General features: G+C 38.4%; 1 protein-coding gene and 1 long non-coding RNA gene across 6 annotated transcripts in view; one reads left to right on the top strand and one right to left on the bottom strand.

Annotated features, from left to right (window-relative positions):
* Positions 1-27,082, bottom strand: part of ARHGAP15 (Rho GTPase activating protein 15) — a 331,850-nt gene that overhangs the window by 222,684 nt on the left and 82,084 nt on the right. The window lies entirely within an intron of this gene.
* Positions 722-12,811, top strand: LOC308198123. Its single transcript, XR_013953643.1, has 2 exons — positions 722-10,708; positions 10,824-12,811. It is a non-coding gene; the product is annotated as an uncharacterized lncRNA (long non-coding RNA).

Genomic DNA, 27,082 nt, shown 5'->3' with positions numbered 1-27,082 from the left:
TATATATATATTATATATATATAGTAAAATAATCTAAAACTTGAGTAGTAAACCTTCACTATTCTGTTTCTCTGTGTGATCATCCTCAACACAACATTTGAGCCTGTGCCCTGCTGCTTATAACCGTGCTCCCTACAGACACTAGGCAAGAGCCACCAGAATGAGGGCTGCCCTTGAGGAGAGTGTTGCAATGCCACACCTAAAGAACAAGAGCTGCCCAAAAGATCCTCAAGTACAGGGTTCAGATGGCTTGAGAGAGCTTGGGGAAGGAGTGGAAATCAACAGATGCTTTATTTCAACCTTTAGCTCGCAGTTTACATGCCATCAGCAAGAATTGCTGGTTGGTTGGTGACTCCCAGAAGCTCTTTTTCTGCAGGCAATTTGGGGATCCCAGAGTCACAACAAAGTTTTGAGTGTAGCATGGCTATGTAGACTGGTTATTCTGAGCACGCAACAACCCCTTTTTGCATCCCCCAGCAGCACAAAATCTATTGCACATGCGCACTATTCCTGCACACACGTGGCACACCTGGAGCTCCCTGGAGCTGCCAGACTTGCTTAGGGCAGCGTGACCCACACCGACCTGCAGGACATCAGCTGTTGCACAGACTCAGAAAAGTGGAACACCGCAGTGCTGCTCCTCTGTGTGGCCAGAAAGACGCCTCAAACTTAGCTGCAGATCGAAATCTCCCTACCAGCCCTTCCAGCAGACAACTGAGGGAAAAGGAAATTTAGAACAGCCGATGTGTGACTAACTCCATTACTACTTGGCAAACAATTATTAAAACAAACAACCCCACTGCCCCCCTCAAAAAACAACAAAAATACTGTAGCTGAGCCAGCTATAGCTACAAGCCTTTTGTTCCCTCTACTCCCCCTCCATTCCTGTTACTTTCATAAATATTTCTGTTCCCTACAGAAAAAGAAACTGAATCGAGTAATTTATGTCCATCTGTCCACTTAGTTTCAAATTACGGTTTTGCTTGTAACTTAGGATATTACAGTATTTGTTTGAAGACTAAAAGTAGCTGAACAAGGTAAATCATAATTCAAATCCAAATTTCCACGGTCTATGCAAATGATTCTGTCAGGAATCTATGACTACATACAATCCTTTTGAGATACAGAAATCACTGTAGGGCATTAACTGCAAACTCTTCTAGATTTCTTTTAAGGATGAAACCACTACAGAGAAGATGCTAGAAAATTACCCTAAACTTTGAAAGTGAAAGAATTATTTAAAAAATAGCATTCCTAATCATCTCCCATGGAGCATCATCACCTAAGTGACAGACTGCAAGTCCTCAGGTGGTAGCGCTCAGTGTTTTATCAATGACTGGACTGTGCAGAATGAAGAATTGGGATGGAATGGCTCTAATTCTGGGGGATACATGTTCAAAAGGTTTTCAGTGAATAAAAGGGTGAATGCCTTCCTCTACCTATCAATCCAAAGAATCCTAAAGAATCTCCATTTCAACCAGTTGTCCATTCAAATGAAAACTGATAGTGCCTAATTTACACTTTTTTTTTTTGCCAGACGTTCCAGAGCATACACCATGTGAACAATTCAATTCAGAACCATTTATACAGCCTCTAGATTGCATACTAAGTATTCTCTTGATCTTATGACACCTGACCTACTGCGAGTACAACGGAGAATAACTCTAATTTTGAATATTCATTATATCTTTAAAAAAAAAGAAAAAAAAAACACAACATTTTAATGTCATGCAGCAACAAAAGCTATTCACGGGCCAAAGCCCAGTCACTTAGGTTTACCCTAGGCTGATGATTACACATCAAAGTGTCAGAAGATATGTATTTACCAAGTTTGATGAAGAAAATCTGACAAATACTATTTAAGATAAGTGGCATTTTCTCCTAATTGTTTTCAGATGAATGAATGAGAACCTAATGCCCTGCTACTTTGGTGGAGCACTAAATGGTTTAAAAAACTCATGTTTATACAATATATTGGTATACACTCTAAAAGGAGAATTGAAACAGTCATGCTCATTTACAAATTTATCTTAGTGGGAAATACAAAAGAAACTGGGAAAAAATATCCCAGATAAACCAATCATTATTTATGTTTGTTTGCCATGTTTTCTCAGCTTGATATGTCATCCATTCACCCTCATTTTTGGTGCTGTTGTGTTTTGAAAAACAAGTGTTTCAGCTAGCATCAAATTACTTTAATGAATCATTTATTATAGGTGTATCACTTGGCAAAGAAATTATTATAACAATCTTCCAGGGTATTGCACGTATTCTACAAATCAACTACCAAATATCTGGCTGCTGTGCTTTCAAGAACATTAAAGTTTTCTGGTATGAAGCAGCAGAGCTTGCCGTTAGGTGAAAAGACTCATGAAAAGAGATCGCTATAGGAAGAGTAGAATCTTATTGAATCTTAGGCTAAGATTTTGGTTTCTCCATAGTCTCTGAAAGAGGGACTTCTGTTATTGTGCCCAAGCATACCATCACTGTTGTGACTCCAGTTATACACATCTACGTGTGTCTATATACATATATACAGTTGTATGCATCTCTGTGTATCTATATACATATATATATGGAAATATCTAAGCAAGCTTGGCTACTTGAGAAAAATAAGCTGTGGCAGCATGGAATTGCTCCTGCCTCCAGAGCCACTCCAGAACTATTTAAAACTAGTTTATTTTCTCCATGTTGTTATGTTGTTCCCTGATTAGTCCCAGGAAAAAGTAATCTGCAGTGACCAAGTAACTCTCAGTTTGCTTTCATACACAACAGCTCAGCTGCATAGTCTACAGCATCATGGAGATATGACATCCCCCTGCACACTCCATACCCAACTGTTGATTACAACTCAAGTTTCAGACATTCTGATTCACAGGCTTAGAGCTGAAAAATATGGATTCAACAAAAAGCTTAACTAAATCCAGAACAGATTTTTTAATAGGTCTGAGAATTTTCAATTAGCTTTGAACAAATCAGTCATTCGATTTTGTACAGCTCTGGATAATGCTTCCTGGAACAGTCAGAATAAGAAACAGAAAAAGCAACTTATTGCAAAATGGACTTTTATGCAGCAGTCTGACTTGAGAAGAAAGTACCAGAGGTCATAACAGGCTTTTTCCTACTAGATGTCCAGCTGAATTTTTCACGCCAAAGAAGATTAGGTGAATCTTTGTATATTATTCCTCTGAGTCAGGGTACTACTCCAGAGATCTGTGGTTGGTACTTTCAGATTTTGGCCCTAGGACAGAAGTCATTTGTTCAATGAACTGTAAGACAGAACGGCATAGGACTGCATGAGGTACAATGGGATTCTGAAAGTTCAGAACTAAATTGTAACTGTAAAGATATATAAGGATGCTTGCCTTCCACTAAACCTGTTAAATGCAAATATTCTCAGTCAATTACAACAATTAAGGAGTATTTATATCCTCTCTCCTAGAAAACTGGAATGCCTTTGTTATGTACTTCACTATGAAAAGTGCTGTTCATCACATCATCTGCCTCAGAGCAAGGGAGAAATGAGGGCACAGAGGAGCATATTGCTTCATAAAGCACAAAGTAATGTCAATGGGCAAATGGGTATCAATGCTGTGACAAACCTTCATTTACAACTAGATGCAGATGACAGTGGGAAATTAGAGGTGGTCCATCTATTATTATTACCAAAAAAAAAAAAAAGAACAAAAAATTGTCCCTGGTTTTGTACCATCAATCCGTTCTCCATCTTCCCCCTACAAGGGTCTACCAGGAGCCCAGAGGACAGTCTCGTTGCAATGCATTACAAGAGAGGATGGCACTGAGGCTAGTGGCACTGCAGAAAATGAGGCCAGAAGTAAAGCCTACCAAAACCAATAGAAAATCCCCATTCATTTAAATGGGACTTGGACCAGGCTTTTGGCAATTGGTGTGTCAGACACTAAGCCTAAAACCCACTGGCAATGTCAAGCAGGACTGCAGTGGTTCACAGCTACGCTTCTGTCAGGTGGCTCGGAAGGAAATTGCCTTCTCACAACTCCAGTTCTCATGGCATTGGAGATGACAGTACAAGTCTGAAGATCAAACACAAAAGTTTGCTACTTCACAGAACATAAAGTAAAATCCACAGCAGCTGCAACATTAAAACTTTGCTTTTCAGATGGAGTAAATACCTCCATGTATACGGGATGACCTTTCCATTTCTTTCTTACACTGTTAGGAAATGGTATACAACCATCTTCTTGGATGTGGAAGGTCAAATACATACCTCTGGTTTGCTCCCAGTAATGAAGGATCTCCTCGGTTAGACGTAGTAATGCAAAATCATTTAATTAATAGCTGGACTGAGCATAATCTGTGGAAAGTATTTCTGACAGATGTTTTCATTCTCTTTGAAACATCCAATGCTTTCAGCTGTCTCTTACAGTTCATACCTTACTAGGCACAAAATCATTGAGATTTTGTCCAATTAGTCCTTGCTGTCTCTTTTCAAATATTTGGTATGACTCTAAACCGTATATATATATATATATATATATATATATCTCCCACACATGCAAATGATTCACAGGCTTTGACAAAACCGTTCTGTATAAATGCAAACATTTGTGTTCTATCACTATATTTTGTTTCTACACAATGAAAGAAAAATTAAAAATATAGCAGAGGATGCCATTAGTTGTGTGATCATTTGGCAAAATGGACAAATGTCTCCTAAAGAGTATGTTGAGGTTCCCCAAACAAATTTTACTGGTAACATAAGGCAGGTTGGAGTAAATTCCAGCCATGAAACTCTAGTTCATTAATTTTCTACACCAACTGTCTCTTGCTAATTCCACTCACATAATAAACAGCCTAATAAAAATATACTTTCCTTCTCAGTCTACATCTGAGAATATTTATAGATGCTGCGTAATATTGACAAGGATTTGGTGTTTTTTTGTGTTTTAACAGAAATTTCAAAGAAGGAGTATACTTGCATCAAAATACAGCAGAGATGCTGTGCTTTGTGATTCTAAGGTGATGTAATTTGTCTACTGCTGTTTCTGCCAACTGGTGACCAGACACTAGAGCTGACTTAACCAGTAAGCAGAGTCTACCATCTGGTGGCTGGAGTTGCTGAATGTACGTCCTACACATTCCCGTATCTAGATTCAATTGGGACCTTTGTCGTTGGTAGACGGCAGCTTTCTCCAATGACCGGAGGAATGAGGGCCCTTCAATTTGATAACAGTTTCCCTCAAAGATTTTTTTTTTTTTTTACATCTACATCTATAGCAGTTTTTCCAAAAACCTGGATGTTGACCTTTATTTGGCCGCTCTTTTCCATGGACTCCGATTAATACCTTTGTGCATAAAAATAGTCACAAAGTTGTATTTGATGTGAATTGATCAACAAATTAAATTTTATGAAACTCTAATTTGACAACTTTCAAGCTCTCTTCCTTGTCATTCCGTATGTCTGCTATACTCATTCCCAGAATCTAATACAACATGATAGGAATTGCCACTGAAATCAATGAATATTTTTGAATGAATCACCATTAATGTTGAACAGCAAATACAGTGAAATTATATTTTAAACACTTACATAACCAAATGACCAGAGGTATTTATGAACATCATTGAAGTACTGAGGGAGAATCAAAATAAAAATCAATAAAATAATCTTGTTCTTAGTTATTAATCAATGTGTACATGTATTTCACATTCACTCAATCATATAGGGATTGGCAGGTAGAGTATGATATGAGTCAGTGTAAGATTTCATTTATCTTTTTAGATATACTTTAATATAAAAACAACAGAAAGCTGAAGCTATTTTTATATTACGGTAGAGGACTGAAATATCTGCAAATAATTTAAAACATATTAGTGTATGATAATGTTGACAATAAGATAGTAATGACTGAAACTATCTAAACAGTGAAGCAGCAAAGTGGCTTTTAAGTACCTAAAGAAAAGATCACTGCCAACCAAAAGACATCTAAAAAGGAGAAAAATGTGTGTTGTTCGAAAAATATATAAAGGATGACTTCATCACAAGTTTCAATTGTGCCTCTCAACACACAGGCTAGCATTTTGCATATTCTCTTTTCTATGCAATGAGTACACCCGATTAGTCTCTTCAACACACATTCTAACAATAGGAAATGCTACCCACAAAATGGGTTATTTCACACAATAAAAGAAAATCTTACTACAACTATCTTCTGAAAATGATGTACAAAAGGCTATTAAACAACATGCATCTGGCAAGTCAAATGGTTCAGATGGCACACAAATAAATCCACATACTATTGCTGATTTCCAACTATTAAGACATCTGCTGAAAATCCTCCAGTTAATATGAGCACAAAATAGCTTCTTCCAGACTTGACTATTTCCCTTATCTATCACGTAACCGTCGAAGGAGAGGGGATCAATCACTGTGTGTAACAACCAACTTGGTAGCTCTTTCCCAGCCACAGTGGGCAAAGGCATTTCTCATGTGATCCTGTTCATTGCTACTTATTTTTCCCCAGTTCGTGTCCTGTCAGTTTCCAGGGTCAGATAAGCAGAAAGAGACAAAATGTGCTCATTGCGATTGTTACGAAATCCATTGTTAACTAAAGAGACAAATTCTCTTACAAGGCTATAACTAGACGGAGTTCTGCTTAGGTCAGGCATAAAAAAATAAAATTAAATTAAAAAAAAAAAAAAAGAAAAAGACAGGAACATGCGACTACATCGTGGAAGAGCAGAAATGCCTCGGCATCAATGCCAGATCCCACTGCCTTAAGATTCATATCATCTTCCCATGGTTAATGCCTTACTATGATATTTTGACAAGGAGAGGATCTAGACACCGAGGTGTAATGAAACTGATTAAAGCAATAACAAAGTCTTACAAAGCAGCATGCAGCAACTACAACTGAAAACTACTGTCACACACTAAGTAAGAGTCATTTAAGGACACAGACATTAGCAATATATTACTATTCATGCAAATACAGTCAAAGAACAAAAAGCTCCCCCAGTGCACGTGCCAGCCCTAACTCTACCCATCTTCTCCAGACCCTAAGTGTAGTACTGGTGGTAGTAAGCACTATTGTATCCTTCCCTTAAAAATTAGTGGGGTATATTGATTTACAGAACGATGCAGTATTTAGAATACTTTTTGTTGTACAGAAAGCAGGAAGGAAATTGCACGATCAACATTCTACCTCCTCTATCTGACAAACTGTGGAAGATTAGTAGAAACAACTATAAAACTCAGTACATGTTTATAGCTATCACTAAGGGGATTTTAGATAGTATAAGTCATTTGTACTGAGGGTTATGGCTGTGAAACTATTTAAATATAAAATTAGTATCTCCAATTAGAGTAGTTACATGCTCACAGAATCTGTGATCACACCAGGTACCAGGTAGTAGGCAGCTTCATTTTAATCAATTTGCTGAAGAACAGAAACTAGTGCAGTAAGAGTAAATGAACCTCATTTGGCTCAGCAGATGGAGCCATCATGGACCTCTTGCATTCCCTTTATTACATATTGTTGCATAATCTCACTGGAATAACTGGGTAAATCTGTACAATCTTTATCTAGAATCACTTCATGTTCCCTGGCTTATCAACCATGAGACACACAAATATTTCTGGTGAAATCTATCAAGCAAGTGTGGACACAAGCTTGAAAAATCTGGGGATAGATTCTACTTATCCTCAGGTAAGAGGAAAATTCAGGAAGACTCGTGTCAGCTTGGGGTGCAACAAAACACACTGTCACTCCAGGATCTCCAGGTGTTCAGCAGTGGCAGTGCCAAGCCCATATACTTCAGACCACCTTGTTCACCAGAAACTCGGTGTTGCCTCAAATCCCAGAAGGAAGCACATCCAAGCAAAAAAGACTAATGATGATCTATCTGCCATTTTCATATTTTCCCCATGAGCTGTATTATATTAATTAGGCTTATCATAGTGGTATTATTTTTTTAAGGTTGTGTTCTTTTTTTCACAACTTTACAAGAGCGTACAACATGATAAAAAGGGAAGGAGGAGCAGATGTAAGACAGAAGAAAAGAAAGGAAGACTCAAAAGTAGAGAGAACAAAGGAAAGGGATTCACTGAGTCATTTGTATCTTACAGTTAAGCAATAAAACATCATTACCAACAACGAGCTCCTGCTAAAACAACTGAAGATGACTTTAGAAAGGTATGAAGCCAAGATGAGCAAAAATAAGACTATTTTTATATTTTAAGACTTAAGGTTGTTGAGAAAGACAGAAAATAAAGAGTTTACAGTAGTACCAGTGCTGCTTTGTTAGCTGTTGTAGCTTGAGGTAAGACACACTTTTGTCCAGCCTGTCTCTAGCCTTTCTCTCACATATTGAACATTTTCCCTTGTCCCATTGAATGGAGTACCCTTGCTCATCCCCTCACTCCCATGCCAGATTCGGTCCTTTCACCATTCTTGTGAAGTTGTTACTACTGTAGACGCTCCTTGGCCTGTATGTAGGTACAGAGCTTGGACAGAGGAGAAGAGCTTCATCAACTCCTTTATGTCAAGAGTTAAAGAGCAGAGAAGAGCACTGAGGTGGAATAGCTTCACTTCTACTCCCTTCCTCCCTTTCCCACATGAACATGATGACTCATTATGACAGAAGTGTAATAAACTTCTAAAAAGGCAACCACAAAACGTATTTTTTTTTTCTTACAGGCACAGACACATTAAAAAAAAAAAGTTCACACATTCAATGATATAGGATTAAATTATCCACTGCCAGCTTTTGGGGCAATATTTAAACATTACATTCTACAATGAAGCTCAGCGCTAAAGCGCTGTAGCTGATGTATGGAAGTAAACAACAAAAACACAAAATGAAACAGCACCGTAATGTCTTTATGTGGCAGCAGGGCTATCATTTCAGAAGAAGACTTTTTTTTTCTTACTCTGACTGAATTGCACCAACCCTAGCAAGCTGAAAATGACTCTACGCTTCCTTTTTAGAAGAAACTTCTTGCACTCTTCTCCTAGGTTTTGGTGAGCAGCACCGTGCTACTCAGTCTGGTACCACAGAGCAAGCACTGGCTCGGCTACGGGGACCAGGACTCAACCAGGACCTGGACAACTCCAGTGGGCAATGGACAGAGGCATCAGCTCGCCGGTGTGCTGGGGGAGAGGCTGCTCATATCTAATGCCACTGCTTCTAGCTCTTCAGGCAAGGTTAAGTACATGTAAATTAAAACTGCAAGCTATTTTTGTATAAAGTTGGTATTACTAATTTGTTAACTATGACAATTTCACACAGAAACCCTTTTGTTGGAAACTGAGTTTCTCATGTAATAATTAGCTGTGGAATATTACCCCAAACAGGTGTCTGTAGCCTGTCAAAGTCAGAACAGGTGATTTAGAATTAGCGTATTAAAAGAACTGTGAATTAGCGAAGCAAAAACGTGTTAATTTCTTGTTCCATCTGTTAATATGAATTCACTGCCAAATATTTTACTTTGTAGAACTGTGCTGGGATTGGCAAGAACATACACTATAAAAAAAAAGTTTAAAGGCCTGAATGTTTAAAAATCATGACATACGTTACTGCAAAAATAACTTCTACATTTGAGCAAGGTTTTTTCTTTTGTATCTTTTAAAACTTCATAGTGAAGAATGCCATATAATCCACAAAATTAAGCTAAGAGCTCTTGCAAATAAACTTTAGGGTTTCAAAACCAAAGCTGAACACAGTGTCACAAGAAAATACAATAAAATATTAGGAATGGGCTTAAATAAGAACTACAATCAATATATTTATTTTGCTTTTACATTTGAGACTTAAAGTATTCAAATACTCAAGATACTTGAGATGCAAATGTTTAAACCTAGTACTGGTATCTACCTGAAAATCTCTGTCCTGTCTGTACAATAACAGCTCTATGAACGTGCCTTTCCTGAAGGTCTTTTGTTATAATGTTATGACCTTTTTCTGTAAGCAATTGCAAAAAGAACCACAATCTACCTATCTTGCGCACCTGATTCTTCAAAACAGTATTTATAGCTGTATGAATGACATGTTTTGTATTTTTTTTTTTATAATAAACCCAATTTCATATTCTTTCTAATTAGAAGCCGGCGTACTCCTGAGCTAATGGATAGTCTTGTATATGGCAGGATGGTCAGCACTGCAAAACCGTTGCAGAAGTGGGATTAAAGAACGATTTTAAAGAGTGTATAGTTTACATTTGCTAAGAGCAAAAACAATGTTTTTTTGTCACCACTGTCAAAAAAAAAAAAAAGGGCACATTTTAATGCATTTTAAATATAATTATCCAGCAATGTATTATATATATCCATCAACTATTAATGAACATCAGGTATAAATGTCCAACTCCTAATATCTGTGACTAATGACTGCAATATATTTTCTAGCGTGAGCGTTTCTCCACTTTTCTGGGCTTTGCAGAGAAATGCCCAACTATGTGTTTGCTCCCTGCTGTGCCTTGCTGCTTCTCGCACCCTCTGCCCTGCGCCCTCTGGAGCCCTGCCATCGTGCAGCAGCGCCTGCTCCCTGCCAAGACTGCTTCCACTCAAGAAAGACAGAGCACTAGGTGCATGCACAAATACTAAGCCTGCAATGAACTTGCAGCATCACCAAATGACAAACTGTATTGGTGGTTTCAACAGCTAAACTCTTGTACCAGTCCCCACTTGCCACGTCCCAGAGAAGCACACCTACCCAAGTGTATTCACAGGTATGGACAGCAACACTGGGGCTCCAACCCATACTTATACAAAGTCCAACCATTTAAATCCAAAATCTGTATCCAGATTAAATCCAGTAATTCCCTTATCCCATTTTTCCTGAAGGTGGAAAAAAAGCAGAAACTCAGAGGAATATCATGCATGGTGAACAAGAAAGCCAAAGTGATGGAAATGTACAGAAACCTATTAATGACCCATCTCTTTCTGCATTTTTGGCCAGAAATACAGGTAATTCTCAGAGCATTTGAGTCTCCATAGCATACAACCTGCAGTTTCAGGCCTGGCCTTCAGAGATGTAAATGGAATTTACCCTAAAATGTTCTTTGGAGATGAATACTTAAGCATTTGCTTGCCCAGTTTCTTCCTCCATCGCACAATGCTGGTACAACAAATAGATTTGTAGATGTTTCCCATGGTGCACGCATTCCCTGAAGCCTGCTTGCTAACTGCTACACAGCAGGACAGCGTCCTGGCCCCAGGCATGTTGATACTTTAGCGTATTTCCCTGAATTGTATCTTCTAGCATGAGGAAATCGCAGAGAAGTCCATATTGCCACTTGGATTTTGGGTGAGTGAAAAGATGCACACCCAATTACTACAAGCATTTCAAGTAAAGCTTAGAGATACGCAGCAGGTTCTTAACTGCAAATGATATGATAGGTAGTTTCTCCTCCCTAGTTTTCTGCCACATCCAAGAGATTAATACTCACATGAATCATCTGTAATGACTAGCATAATTTAGGGAAGTGAATGAGATTTTCTGCATTATTTATATTATGAACTCACAAGAATATGAATGGTGGCTTATGTAAATTCAAACCATGTTTACAGTAGCAAAGTGCAGAAAAAGACCAGCAAGGGTTAAGCTGATATTTCCAGAGTTGGAGCTCTTTGTATCAACACTCTATTGCTTATTGCTTTAGTGCTGAGTGATGTGAGTTACAGCCTATGAACTACATATGGGAAACTTTTATTGTTTTCCACATTTGAATGGAAAAATAATTATGTTGCTCACATCTTTCACATACTTAAAGAAAATGCATCACATTCTTTCTCAGGGTGTGCGCCTGAATTCTTATATTTAAGAAAAGGAGGCCGCCAAAGTTTTAACCTTCGAGTAATAAAGATTCTTTTTCTTTTCTTTTCTTTTTAATGCTTGATAATTCAACCTAAATGTCAGCTTAGGCTTTAAAATAGAACACATCTATTTGCTCATAATATTTAAGAAATACAATGTCATTATGCTGTTATCAGTGGTAAAACATGTCTAATCTTGATATAGCATCACCTTTAACAAATGCTTGTGGGAAAAAAACTAGCGAATGCATAAAACATTTTATGTAGTTTTAAAATATACAATACATTAAAGTTTTAGTTGACTTATCTGAAAAGACATATTTTTGGCACATAAATAAAAAAAGGCAAGGGAAGAACTTGTCAGAAGGCAAATAAAGTATGTAAATTAAATCAAAGGTAAGGCAGCTACACTTTTTGTATAAATAACTGTGTTAACAGATTTTTATGCATATTACAATATATTCAGATGTATTACTTCTGCAAAAACAAATTCATTGCTTCTCTCCAAAAAATGGATTAAAACAATTTATTTTATAAAATTTGGATGGATAGGATAAGAAATGTAATAGCTATCTATGGAAAATAAATATAAAAATTATTCAAGCTCCATCTACTTTATGTAAGTAATGAGATGCACTTCATTCAAATTCCTTTCAATTGAAACAGTGCTGAGAAAGCAAGAACATGATTCTGTAGGAAATGATTTCTAATCTTCATGATAACATACCAATATAATACAATTATTTACAATTGACTAAGAGTTAATTCCAATAGTATAACATCTTTCTTGCAAAAATGTCAGCTTTTATTGATGAAACAAACTAAGAATAAAACATTTTTACTTGTAGTCTAACTGTGCTGTTTTTCATTCTGTTAACCAAAACAACACAGCAATACTGTAAACAAAAAAATAGCATCAAACTGGCTATGTTTGCATGATTTTACCAAGAATCATAAGCAGCAGAGTGAAGTGCTTTGGGATTTTTAAAACATTAAAAGTGGTATGAGAAAAATAATATGCTTTTTTGTTGTTTATTTTGGTGTTGTTTTTTTAAGACTATAATAAACATGAATTCAGCCAGAAGTCATCACCAATGTCAATGGGCAGAGATTAGGTATTGCTACAAAAATAAATATAGCCATGTTCCTACTTTCTATTGTAAGTGCCTAAATGACACTATTTTATTTTACTTTTTGGTAAAGTGGTGGAAGTGATACTTAAACAAATAGTTAATCCTCCTTTTGTAGACTGAATTTGTGGTGTACGTGGCATGACTGTTTTCACTGGAGTCTGAATACTATTTTAATCTCAGCAATTCTCTTGCCTTCGAACACTTCACCAGTGTTTTTCTTTACAAAGAAGGAAATAGGGTTTAACTTCTCTGTCTCATAATCACGGGGTATTAGTCAAATCTGACCTTTCCAAGCTCATTTTAACTTATAAAAAATAACAGCATTTCTATTTGCAGCTGCCCAGGTATTTGTGTGGCATTTTGAACTCCTTGGTCACCACTTTCAGGAGTGCTTCCTCTGAGGTTCAATAAGCACAACCACAACCGCTGACACTCCGAGGCAAAACCCCCCCTCCACACTGAGCCTTGCTCTTATCCTGCACCTTCAGTGAGGATTCACCAAGACAGTCTGAGTAGAAGAGTATACCAAATCAGAACAGTTTTATTCTCAGATTGTTTCGCTGTAGAGGACCACAGAAGACATGAGCAATGACAAAACACGGTCCTGGTCAAAGGCCATGGATGAATACTTCTCTATTGTGAAGTATGGACTTTTTTTTTTTTTTTTTTTTTCCCTCTCCGGATCTGCAGCTGTTTGGAAAGATAAAGTTAGTTTAACTCTTTTCTTATGGCAAGGCAAGTAAAAATGACATAGCAGTGTGCCAAGACACAAAACCACAAGTAGCTCAAGTTCATAATAAAAGCAGCTGCTTCATCCAATCCGCATGGGGTTACCCTGCTGAAGCCCAACTAATATTTAAAAGCATGAACAAGTATGCCCTTATAAACAAAATACAGCAACTCGGCCTTATCTCCTCACATGGGCTGGCCCAACCAACTCAAATGCTGAGACAATAAAAGGAAACAGGTGGTTGCGAGAAATATCTTATACCCTCCAAAGCAGCTGCCCTAGGAGAAATTCAATCTAGGTATCCCGAACAAGCTGCCTTTTCATCAAAGATCACATACTCGCGAGATGTACAGTATACCTATTTAGAACATATCTTGTATTGTACTTTCTGCCACCAACTGGCTCCCTTTGATTGGCATAATTTTGGCAGATAATAATATTTGTATTTTTAAAAACAGTATTTAATTTGTTTACAACAGGTGCTTATGCTCCCTTTGCACAGAAGAGCCGTTGTTCCCCAAGGCCCAGGGACAGGACTGTGTGTCTCACGTTACTGCCTCTCTCCTAAGAGCCCAGTGGCCATTAAAATGCCCCAAGGAAGCAGCAGGAATGAAAGAAATGACCTCCCAGGTTTCAGCACTCCGAGCTATCTGAAGCACAGGGCATGGAAATACTGTAGCAGGTTGGAGCGTGTGAGAAAGGAAATCTGCAGGTGACGAGTGACAGGGCATGCCACTTGGACAAGGAGGAGGTCTTGCCAGAAAACCATGTATTGGCACTTTATTGAGCTATCATAACGTTAGCATCCCTGAGGGCAGAATGGAAACCATTAGCCAGGTAGCGAGTAGCTCCAACTATTTTGTTTAAAAGTTGAAATCTTTATTAGGAAGAAAAACAACCATTCTTACTAAATGCCACTAAAAATCCATAAGGTTGTGATCTTGCTCAAATCTTTATTTATAATACTAATTGTAAAACAACATGGATTTCAACGCAACCACCCTGTAACAATCCAGCCTAGAGCTTAAAATATTAAATATATCTAGTGCCTTTTTTTTTTTTTTTTACTTTTGTCCTGAAACATACATATTAATCTAGATCTGCCCTAGAAAGCATGGAGAATTATCTTTTAGATATGGACAGATACACTGTAGACATGCATCTTTGCATAATGAACTCTCCACTTTCTTTGTGATATTGTCAGTACCATATTTTCATTTGCTGTTAAATAACAATACGTGAAATACATTAACTATAAATCTAAATACATTTCTTTACAATTCTGAAGAGATCTCAATGTTTAATATATGAGGAAAAAAAAATGTTTAAAGGGTTACGAATCCTAAAGTCATTATAAATCCATTAGTATTTAAGAAAAGGTGTGATACGTACTGCTAGGAGACGAGTGCTTTTAGAGGAACTGCAAGCTCAAGGCTGTCCAGGCCTACGCAGAAAGGCTCACAGGCAGATGTTGTACAGGTAAGTAAACGTGGATGGGTATCGAAGAACGAGCTCAGAGGACTCTGTTCTCTAGGTCACTAAATTCACTGCACTTGTCATTGGCATTGTCTCCATCCCACCCTCACCATGGCTGCTGTGATTGACAAAAAGTCTTTTAATATATATTTGTTAGGAAAGAGGAAGGTGGCCAACAGACTACATAGAGATTCTCAACAACAGAGGTTTCATGAAAGTTATCAAATGTCCTTAAAATCTAGCAATATCTGGGTTTTATACACATCAGGAAAATTACTGCAAATGGAGGTGGAATGATGAAGATTTTGTGGAAAAATGTATCTGGCAACACATTTACTGTTTGATTCCAGTGTGCCTTGAAAACTCAGGTTTCTTCATTGCACCATATACATATCTAAAGAGAAAATACGATTATTGTAATAGCAAAATTTCTGAATTTTTGAAAATAACTACTGATCATAGACAGCAGCTCTTAGCTGCAGCTGTTTCCGTGATGACACTAATTCCCCATTCATTTGAATGGGGCTTAATGGTGCTGTCATAATAATCTTATTGTGACACCAGTGGAAGTTCATGAAGACAATGCAACAATGTTAAGATTAAATAAATTGATGTCCCTACTGTGATATGTTTAGCATCATATTCTGAAATTTCTATATTTGGGGAGCTTAATTATATAGAATTTATTAGTCTGACATATTAACCTCATTTTTATGGCTTCCTCGAAAGCTTCCAGATTTAATTAAATAATTCTCTATAGCTGTACAAGCTATTGACTTCTCTTGAATGTATTCATGAGTATTCTCTGCTCTACAGAAAACGTAGTGCCAGGTTGTAACAGCAAAGTATTTTTGGCATGTCATTGCCCTGTTACGAATCTAGAAGTCCAACTGGCTGTGGTTTTTGTGCGTATTATGTTTGCAAAACCCTACACTTTATGGATGATTAATGAGCCACTGTATAGATGGATGTAAAAATACAAAACTTGTCTTTTCTTTGTGCAGAAAGACCTAAGAATAGAGCAATAGGTGGAAGAGAACTTCCCGAAATTTGAGAAACCATGTCAAATAGAAAAGAAACATGCAGACAGATTTTTGGAACTGACCACGGTACATATTATAAAAAGATACAGATCAACCCTCAAAACTTTAGACTACAGAATTAATGAGCATTGTTTCCACTGTCAAAAATTTCATCCTACCCTGATTTTATTTCACATCTCTGCGTAAACGTTGTATTGAAAATAATATTGGATACTGTTAGCTCAATCTGTGGAAATATCAATTTCACAACCAGAATATAACCATGGGCGAGCTGTGTGCTTCATTTCTAAAATTAATAAGTTTCAACAAATGTGAGGCAGCAACAAAGCGTTCCCGAGCCCTGCTCCTGTCTGTAAGCCCAGGTGCCTGCTCTCCCAAAGGCAGAGGTATCTCACAGCACTTGACGGGTGCTACAACATTCCCTGTCAATTTTACATCCTGCTTGGCAGCAGCAGAAACCTGACAGGCATCAGCACAGTGATTGGCAGTGCCACGACTGATAATGCGAGTCACAGCAATTGGCAACGGCACCACGATCCCCCTCAAAGAGTCCAGAATTTACTTATAGACTCACAGGTGACCTTTAATGATATAAGCTGGAAGGTCATGAAAAGGGGAAGGTTTTTTTTATTAAAAGCCCTTTAAAAATTATTGCTGATCTATGTTTCTTTACCTTACTAGACATTGAACTAAAGCAGCCTCTGATTTGGGCTACTTGAGCTGCAACCACAACACCCAGTACCTTGTCAGGATGCGTGTCCTCAGATCTAGGAGTGGTAACTCTGATACCACAATTCCTTTTTTTTTTTTTTTAATCTTTGTTTTCTGCAACTGTAAACAAATAAAGAGAAGCTTTTCTACACCAGGAAATTGCTGCGAAGATTAATTAGTTAATGTTCATAGTGAAACCTGAAAAATAAATCTTACATACTTTCATCATCACTTGATGTCTGTCCAGCTCAGATTAGCACCTACCATTAGATTTCCATGGGATTATGAGATTTTTTGTCGGAGAGCTCAATCATGAGTCTCTGTGTTTCAATATCCTCAAAGAATTTAAAATTTTGTATTAGAAATTCAAAAACTCAGACCTTATGGTAAACACTTCAGTACAAACACAGAGAGGAAAGAGAACCTCAAGAAGAGCGAGGAAATTGAAACAAATTTGGTTTGATTTGAACAGAACCATAGTTTCAGGAAAGCTTGGGCTGCTCCTCCCTCCTTTACCCTGAACCTTTCTTTCCTACCAATGCAGCTCTCCACCCCTCAGGCCAATGACTTCTTGGCCGCACTTGGCATAAATGTGAAAAACACATTCAAAAACACTCCCATTAAAGCACAGATAGTACATTTTGTTTAGATTTTATATATAATTTTATATCTATTCACAACTTAGAGCTCATGAGCATTTTATAAAGGTGTTGTAGGAAATGATATTGCAGTGAAGGGAGAGATTTTGATCACTGGAAGAATTAAACGCAGAATAATAACAGGGCTCAGTAAAGCACACCTTGCCTTGCTGGCCTGCTATGTCAGCACTCTGACACTTGTGGATGAATGCCATCTAATGCTATTTTTCAAGGTCCTGAAGTCTGTCTTCATATTGCTTGCCACCAAGTGAGATACTTGTTTGACATGACAGTAGGTTTTAATAAAAACATTTTTTATTCCAAAATATTGATTTCTTATGCCTTTACTTTCTGTGTAAAGATTTCCTTGATTTTTCATATTTCACTGAAATTAAAACAAGATTAAAATCTCCCTGCAGTTAATGGCATCTGGGTGAATTGGATCCAAAAGGAATTTTTCAAGATTTTTCCCTAACTACTCTTACTTACCTCTCTATAAATTAGATTAGGTATGTACTGTAGCACCTAGGCAAATCAGAAAATAAGTGAAGAATAGCCTGACCACTGCACATCCTTTATCCTTTTCTTCAGCCAAGGTTTATATCCCCTAAACTGCTGTGGTGCATGTTGCAATCCACAAAGATTTAAAATTCATCAAACAGACAAAGTGTACATTTAATACTCACATGAGGGAATACAGAATGCCTTTCAATACATCAAACTCCTAAACCTTTTACATCTTTCATTTTTAAGCTACATGGATTTTGATTTGTACAATTTTAAAAATATTCTGAAGCCTAGTCAATCTAACACTAAAAAGCACTGTTGCACAGTAAGAAACCAAGAAATACAATTCAGCAAACCTGGTATAGTTGGTCCCCAGGGAAGTTTTTTTCCAATTCTGTTTGTCATAGCCCAGATCCATCATGTCATGCTAGCCTAACTTACTACTACTGTCTTTTTTTCATTTTTTCCCCTTTCTTTTTTACCCTTTTCTGGCACACTCCAACTATTTTCTGTTAAACTAGTGCTGTCACAAGAAAACATATAAAAATGCTCTTTTGCAAACATACTGTTTGGTCTCTACTGAACTCTCCAGAGCCACGGATTTCTCTCACTGTCTTTATCAGGGGTGAATGTTGACAGATCACTGAACCTTACTGTCAGCGGTGACAGGCTTAAAGCTGTTTTGTGCAAGGTGGAGAAAAAAACAAAAAAGGTTTCTGTGCCTTGCATCTAGAAGGTCCCTGATTTAACAACAAAGGCTTATGTTCAAAGATGATTAGCTTAAAGGCATTTCAGAGAGTTTTGATTGTAGCAGCAGTTGGGTGTCTTGCTACTGGGTGAAATATGTATTCCCCTGAGAACAAAGGCAGCAGCAATCCTATTCTGCTGAGATGGCAACTTTAATAATTCCACGTATTTATCAGTATTGTGTCAAGATCTTAAGGATTTTGCCCTTCAGGTGAAGTTGGAGGTAGATGGAATGGATACGGTGCTGAGCAATCCCACTAAGATATACATGGAAAATGTCCCATAATGTCCTGAGGGAGAGATAGAAAAGATTCCTAAGGGTCCGAATACACATAACATAGATAAATGTGTTCAAGGTTTACGGAAAGAAGGCTGAGGTTTTTACATTGGGCTTTAGCCTGTGCTTAAAGTGGTGAGCCCAGGTACTTTTCCCCTGTACAGAGAAGCATTAAAAAGTGTAAATTATCCAGTCGTATTTTCAACCAGAAGTTAAAACAGAAAAAAAAAGTAGAAACGTGGATTAAACATCTAAAATGCACTGAAAATCATAACATCGTGTTTACTGTGTATCTCTTATAAAAGATGTACCTTGAAACATAAATAATAGGATTTGCTGAAAAAAATAACTGGAGAGATTAATGCAGCTTGTATGGGTAGGACTTGACTGAGCACAGACACCACTCACAGGTAAACTCACACATAAGCAAAACACCTCTTTTCTTTGGATGCATAAACGTTTTCTGTGAGCTTTCTCTATTTCACCATGTTCGGTGACACTGGGACAGATTTCACTGTCCCACAATGATAATGACCAACAGGGAGAAACTATTAATTTGGTGAGGAGCAGATATATATATCTCTTCATGCACCATCAGAGAGATATAGGGGACTTTCAGAAGGAAATGTCTCCTAATTAATGATAGTTCGGAGCCTTATGAAGTGTGAAAGACTGTCTGGAGGAATGTGTAGTGTAAGCATCATTCTGAAGGGCCTGGTAGCACAGTGCTAGAAAGCAATAAAAATGTAGGACTAACATGCAAGACAGGAGGGGAGGGAGCTGCAGGAAATCTGAGATTAGATTTTAAAACACTTGGATGTCCTAAAGATGCCACTTTGAATAATTCACAGCGTGCCTTTCTCTTTTAAAGGCCGATGCATTGAAAACGTAAAACATTAAGAGAAAAAAAAAAATACATTTTCCTCAATATGTTTACTCTGTTGAAGTTGTTAAGTTTATGTCTCATTAATAAGTTTCTCATGATGCTTCTGGAATTGCCATGGCATCACTGGTTATACTTTCCCTCCCTTAACGCTGCAGTGGTTGTACCAGCCCATTAGGAGGCTGATGACATCAAACATAAATGTGAATGTCCATATTAGACAAAATTTTCACCAATCTTTGTGAGTCACGAAGTTACTTTTAGTAAGGAATTTCCATATAAGTGGATGGCTGCAAAAGAGAATTCCTTAATTCCTCTGACATCACAAAAAAATGTGAAAATGGCAAAAAATACCGGAGAGAAACTTTCTTCATGTGCAAAGCCACTTGCAGATCAGTGTTTGAACATATCAGTTCTACTCTGACAGGTTTGTCTATGCTGTGTTGGGTTGAGAGCGGAGACAAAGTCAAGGGACACGCAGCTGAGCCCTCAGCCTCTCCCATTCCTGGCACAAGCTCCTGCTGCCAGGCTAAGCTGGGCGCTGGGACAGGCTGCACGTACTGGCAATTTATCAGCAGGCTGAGCATCCACCCAGGCTCCGTGGCACAAACCCCCCTGATCTTTGCAATCACGTCTAAACAGAGATCAGTTTTCATTTTATTCAAGGTTTGGTGATGGTTAACCCAGAATAGAGTGGGAAGATCCACAGCAATCGGTTGCAAGCCAAACTTTTTTTTTTTTCTTATTTTACAGCATGGGGTTCTGGCAAGTATGGGCGCCTCATTTTGCCAGAATTTAACTACACATTTTCAAATTACTGACCCTTTGTAATTCAGAAGATATCTGCTTTGGATAGGCCTATTTTTCCCTTATGAACCAACTCGTTAGTGAGGTCAAGGTTTTACACCGAGCCTCCATGGAGGTGACACAGGTGTGGGATTACTGGGGGGCTGCAGCCCGGCTCCTCAGGGCTCCCACAGGCCCTACCTGGTCCTCTCCTTTCTCCCCCATTCCTACAGCAGCTGCATCGGCCCCTAGATTACAAATGTGTCGTGTTCATTTTTGATTTTAGAGCTGCCATAAGGTGAATGGTGCTGGCGAGGATGGCCAGGGTCTAGCCAGTGTCAGGGAGGCTCTGAAGAGCAGAGGTTAGCTCAAAACAGACAGAGGGAAATTCCTTTCTGGGGGTGGGAAGGCCTGAAAATTCCTTCCTCCAGCCAGTCCTTCAGATGGGGACCCCCAAATTATCTAGGAGGCCGGGTTTCCAAGCTTAATGCACAGCAGCTAAGGAAGACCACCAGCTAGAAGCTAATTAGGAGCAGCTCGGCCTGTTCAGTCATCATATCTGAAGACCAAGGTGTGATACTGTCACAAAAGACCTGTACCTGGAGAGCGTGATTTGTGTCCAAGCCTGAGCCAAGCTTTTCTTTCTCTCTCCATCCCCGATCTCCTCGCAGTGGTGGCACATATGGGTACCCTCTGGTGGGACAGGAATCACTGGTGCTCTGCCATCCTGCAACGCAACTGCTCTGCTTCTATACCAGGACCAGCAATCTTGTTTTCCTAAAAGCCTTTTCAAATGATATGTGCACATGGCATCTGTTTGCAATGTATATTTGCCATTAGTGTTTTTAAGTAGGAATGGTGGGGTCCGTATGGCACAGAACATAAGGATTGCCATGGTAATTAGTCATTATTTGGACTAGCAGAGTAACCGCTATCAAAGACTCTTAACTCACTCATATCCTAATGTACCCGACATGTATTTTCTTTGTTTCTGCCCTTCATTTAAACCATTTTTGCTCTGAAAATACTGTTGATATTTACCACTTGTCTGATGCATTAATCTAAACCGGAAATCAAAGTATAACATTCTTAGGAAAGTTTCCTTTCAATCTTTTTTGAGGATTGCACATTTTTGTATTACAAAACAACATCTCTAAATCACCTCAAGTTAAAACAACCAAACTAAGAGTAATACCTCCATAATCAAGCACCTATGTATTCCCAGTTGATCTACACTGAACAAACACACACAAAAAGATAATTTACCTGCAGCTTTTGTTCTCTGCGATATGCTTACTGCGCATATATTCACAGCCTGGGTCCTATTTCAGACAGTCAGATATTTTTTAATCCCCGAGCAGCCAGCAGGTGTACCCACGGCTGCACAGCTTTCATGCTGCACAGCAGAGAGCATTGGTAGCTCACCATTCACATCCAGCTCAGAAATACAGTGCTGAGCAGGGCTGCGATGTGAGTAAAACACTTCAGAGAGGGATAGTCATAGGTACGGACCTGTTCTTTTTCCTCCAGCAGCCTGCATTTAGCCAGGAGTGCTCCTCAGTTCCTGTGAGGCTGAGAAATGGCAATGCCATCACACTTGGTGAAAGTGCAATGGAAGCTCCAAGTAAAAAACTGGAGATGGACGAGCCTCACTGTCTCAGACAGTCCCTGACACAAACTCAGGATAGAAACCTACAAATACCCTTCTCTAAAGCTAGAAAGACAGAGATCCTAGTATCGTATTCCAGCAGAAAGAAAGTCTGAGCATCTTCATTCACAGCAATTCATCTAGATACAAAAGCGGAGTAGATAGATTTAAGAGGGACAGACACTAGTTGAAGCGTTCTGGTCCTATTACCTATAAAAGTTGTGCCGGGGAAGGTTCTGGTTGAAAATTGGGAGGAATTTCTTCTCAGAAAGTGGTTAGGCATTGGAACAGGTTGCCCAGGGAGGTGGTGGCGTCACTCCCTGGGGGTGTTCAAGGAAAGGTTGGACTTGGTGCTTAGGGACGTAGTTTAGTGGGTGACATTGGTGGTAGGGGGGTGGTTGGACCAGATGATCTTGCAGGTCTTTTCCAACCTTAATGATTCTATGAAAAGAGGGTCGTTTTTTTGTTCCTTAGTAAAAAATTTAACAAGGGGAAAAAATTTCCCTGTGCTTCCTACCCCTCTGTGCGCAGCTTTTTGGTCTTGGGGCTCCACTGCTCCCTCCTGCACCACGTGGGAAGTAGGGCAGACACACGGGATCAGAGGAGAAAGTTTGTGAGAAACCCCCAAGTCATACAACACCAATGATGAGCACGGCAGCCTCTTAAAGGAGCACAAGGACTGTCCTTCCAGGATTTGAAGTCTCGAGAAGAGGAAACATTTCCGATGCTTAATAATTATGCTAAGTGGGCAGGTGGGAGCCAGATGCTGAACAACAGCTTCAGATGTGAAGGCACTGGTGCCTCAGTGCTGTCTGGACTTGTCTGTAGACATCAAAAATCTTTAAACATTAAAAAAAAATATTTAAGATCTGATCCTGAAAGTGTGCTAGTGAGCAGCAGAGTATTTTATACTGGTTGCCATATTGGCTTGTCTAGAGCATTTGGATAAAATTTGTAACATTTGTATATTTTATGTTGGATTATCATTTCTTACAGTTTCCACATGTTCTTTCATCAGGAAAATAATGCATGATCAAATGGTAAATCCTATTTTTAAACTGCCTTTGTGCAATTGAACTGAAAATATTAGTTTATCTTGTGCTATTCTGTCAAGCAGTATTATACTGATTAAGTTTTTAAAATATTATTGATGCAGATGGAGTATACATAACCTATGTTTATACTCTATTTCATGTGCTTACATCTTGAATCTTGACAAACTTCGAGTTTTTGACCATACTCTTGTGAAGGATCAGAATGTCATAACCCCTTTAGTCAATATTTTGAAAGGCTAATTTGAGTGAGTAATTGCATTTCGTTTCAGAAGAATATTAAAATAACTAGTTTATGTGAATACATCCATCCTAATGGAAACATACATTCCAGAAGAGTTGGAAGAATTAGCTTAATATCACTGCTGTAGAAAATTCAATGACTTGAGCTTTCAGGCAGGGCTGCACAGGCAGACTGAAAACATTTTGGCTCGCTTGGGTTTGCATCCACTGTATCTGCTTCCAATCTCAAATTCCAACAAATGAACAACAAAGAAATCAAAAGGAAACTGTGTGGCTCGCCAGCTTGAACCTTGCTTGCAGAGAAACCAGACAAAACCACACAGTGTGAGGAAACAAACATAAAAACACAGTGTAATATGTTTTCTATTGTTTCTGCCAAAAAACATCAATTGGTCCACATCCATACAAAATGTGCCTTCTTCTGCTTAAATTTACCCCAAGCTCACTGAAGGACTAGAGAGATTCAGTGAACTTTGAAGTGAACGAGGCTAAGTACTGGTTTAACCTTCATTTTGTTTCACTGTAAAAATACCACACACAGCCATCTCTCAAAATCAAAGAGAGAAATTCCTAGACGATTAAAACAAGCCCTTCTTCTTACTTTTTGTCTATATAATGCCTGCTACTTCCATGCATAGCTGGGAAATTTGAAGTTCCTATCCAAACTAGTAGCTTAAACAGTATTGATAATAGTACAACAGCAGGAGCATGCATGAAACAATGAAATCCTCAAGGTTTTACATTTTAAGACTGGGTCGGAGTTGGCAGCATCAGTGGTGCAGGAATAAACCTGACGGTGACAAAAACATATGCAATATATATTGGTTGCAGCTTGCTGCTATGGACTGTAGAACTGGCATTGAGCACATACGCCACTCTGAACCAGAAGAACATTTCTCAACACAAGTGCCGTAGAAAAACTGTTTTCCTCTAAATCATATAGGTTCGATGAAATAACAGTTTTAGGCAACAGGACTTCCATCTAGAAATTTCTGTATCAATTCTAGGCCTCCACTCATGGACTGACTCTTTGTAAAGACACACACATATATATACACTGTGTATATATGTCTATATATACACACCCATATAGAAACTGCCCCAACCATCTGAGATAGCTACAACAGTGAGCAAATGATTTAAAAAAAAATAAAAAACACCTTTATATTGTTGATGCTAACCTGGCATCAGCAGCTGGAGATGTCATTAGACAGAAAGAAGCGTATACTTACACTTACACGCGTGTACAGCCATATACATCCGTATACATTTGTTTCTTACTGCTGGCTTGATCTTGAGTTAAGAGGAGAGCTGATGACTGACCTGACAATATTATGTGGCAGAATGCATCTTTTTAAGCTTCTCATGCTAGTTTATTGTTAATTCAAAAGACTCAGGAGTTTATTGTTGATTCAAAAGACTCAGGCTTTCACACAGACTGGAGAAAAGAGAAATTGCTATAATGAGCACTGTCCTGTTCAAAGTTAAATATTGCTACAGATGGGAACAGAAGGACTTATTGCTGCAGGACAGTGATCTTACAACGCACATCTGGAGCACGCCGTCTACACCCAGACTGGCAGTGGAGACTGAACGCATCAGATGCCATTAGTCAGAAAACGTGTTAGCAGAAAGAAATTATGATAAGTGCACAAAATGGTCAGATGTAAGGAAAGGCACCATTTGTAGATTTGTTAGTCAATTAGGCTTTATTTCAAGTGATTCCCCCAAGGTTTCTTGGGGTAGGAACATTTGTTTTCCTTCATTTCATCTAGGTTTGCTGCAGTTCAGTGACTGCAGACTTCTGCACAGCCTCAGCGTTTTTATTTTCAGAACAACTGCCACTCAAAGCATCACCTACGCTTTGACCTCTCTCCTGATTTCTTACTAGACAACCTCGTATTATCCAAATACAGATATGGCACAAAAGCAGAAAAACAGTACTGCAAAAAGCTATCAACCTTGGTCCTGTGGCTGTTCTCAACCTCTCATTAACATTATGAATTAAACCAAAAATACACTGTCACCATTTTGATTAACAAATAGCACTGGCCAAGAAAGATTGCTCACGACACCTATGAGTTCCACCCTAGGGGGCATACGACCTTCTTAATTTCATACTCGCAAAATGAATTTGGCGTTGCCAACACTTGAAAAAACACTTTTCAGCAAACAAGTCCTAGAACACAGAAATAAAAGGCATTTGTGCAAAACCCAGTAACTTCTGTGCTACACGTTTTACCTGGCACTCCAAACATTTCATTCTCCAATTACACAGTACATTGAATGCAACACCACCAACACACTGCAACTACCAAATAACTTCGGTGTCTTGCAGTATAGGTCATAAGTTCAAATTGTTTGGCATCACCTGATTAAGCTGTTATAAAATACAAAATAAATTCACAGTGATCTAAATCTGTTTCCTAAGAGAAAGAAGACTGAGGAAGTGGAACAGTTCACTTGTAATGAATAATCTGAGTAACTACGCTCCGAATTTCAGTTAAAAAACCTTCAGATATTTCAAAGTTACATATTTACTAGAAAGATCTTCAAAAATCTTTTTAAAAAGTAAAATGTGTGCTGAACTTTTCTGACATTTACAAAAGTAATTAATTAATATGATTAAGCAAATTAGACTGAGCCAAAGTCTGACTGATTGTAAAGCATGCTGCAAGAGCCACCTGTTTGCTAGAAAGATTAGATGCTATGGTTCTGGCAGCTAGAAAAAAAAAAAAAACCAGAAAATTATGAAAGATAAGATAGAGAAGCATCTATATATACTGATCTTTCAGATCTTTCTTGTCTAATATGTATCACCACCTTATCTGAGCTTTACCTGGTAAAAGAGATGTCCATAAGACACTTTTTCTTGGAAAACAGCCCTATAGATCAAGATAAAGCAAAGTCAGTGATAGGTAGGTCCATACAGGTATTTATGAATCTGATTCCAGATTGGGTAGCTCATGCCTCTGTGAATGCCTCTCATGCCTCTAGCCAGCTCCCAAGCCCCAGGAAAACTCAGCACTAGCCATCTTCTCCGTACATCTCCTTTCCCTCACCTTGAGGGCAGCAGTATTCCTGCTGGATACATACAATGTCTTTGCCTGAGAGAACACTTAGCATTTAAGAATCAAGCTTCTGGTTAGTGGTAATTGCTGCGAGATGCTGTAACATGTGCAGTTATAGAATATTCATCTCTGGTCACCTTTTACAACTTCAAACAAAACTTGAAAATACTGCAGTGAGATGCTTTCTTGTTATTTTGTTAAGTTTTTATAATTTATATTAGCATGAAGCCTTAACCATGTACACCTTGTAGTGTCAGGCACTATGCACACGTGAGAAATCCATCATCTTTGTCCTTAGGAGCCTACGGTGAAAGTCTAAGAGAGCCAACACATCCAGCTTTA

Source organism: Anser brachyrhynchus (assembly GCF_964034855.1).
Source record: "Anser brachyrhynchus genome assembly, chromosome: 7".
Classification (NCBI taxonomy): Eukaryota; Metazoa; Chordata; class Aves; order Anseriformes; family Anatidae; genus Anser; species Anser brachyrhynchus.
This window is presented reverse-complemented; position numbering and strand designations above follow the sequence as displayed.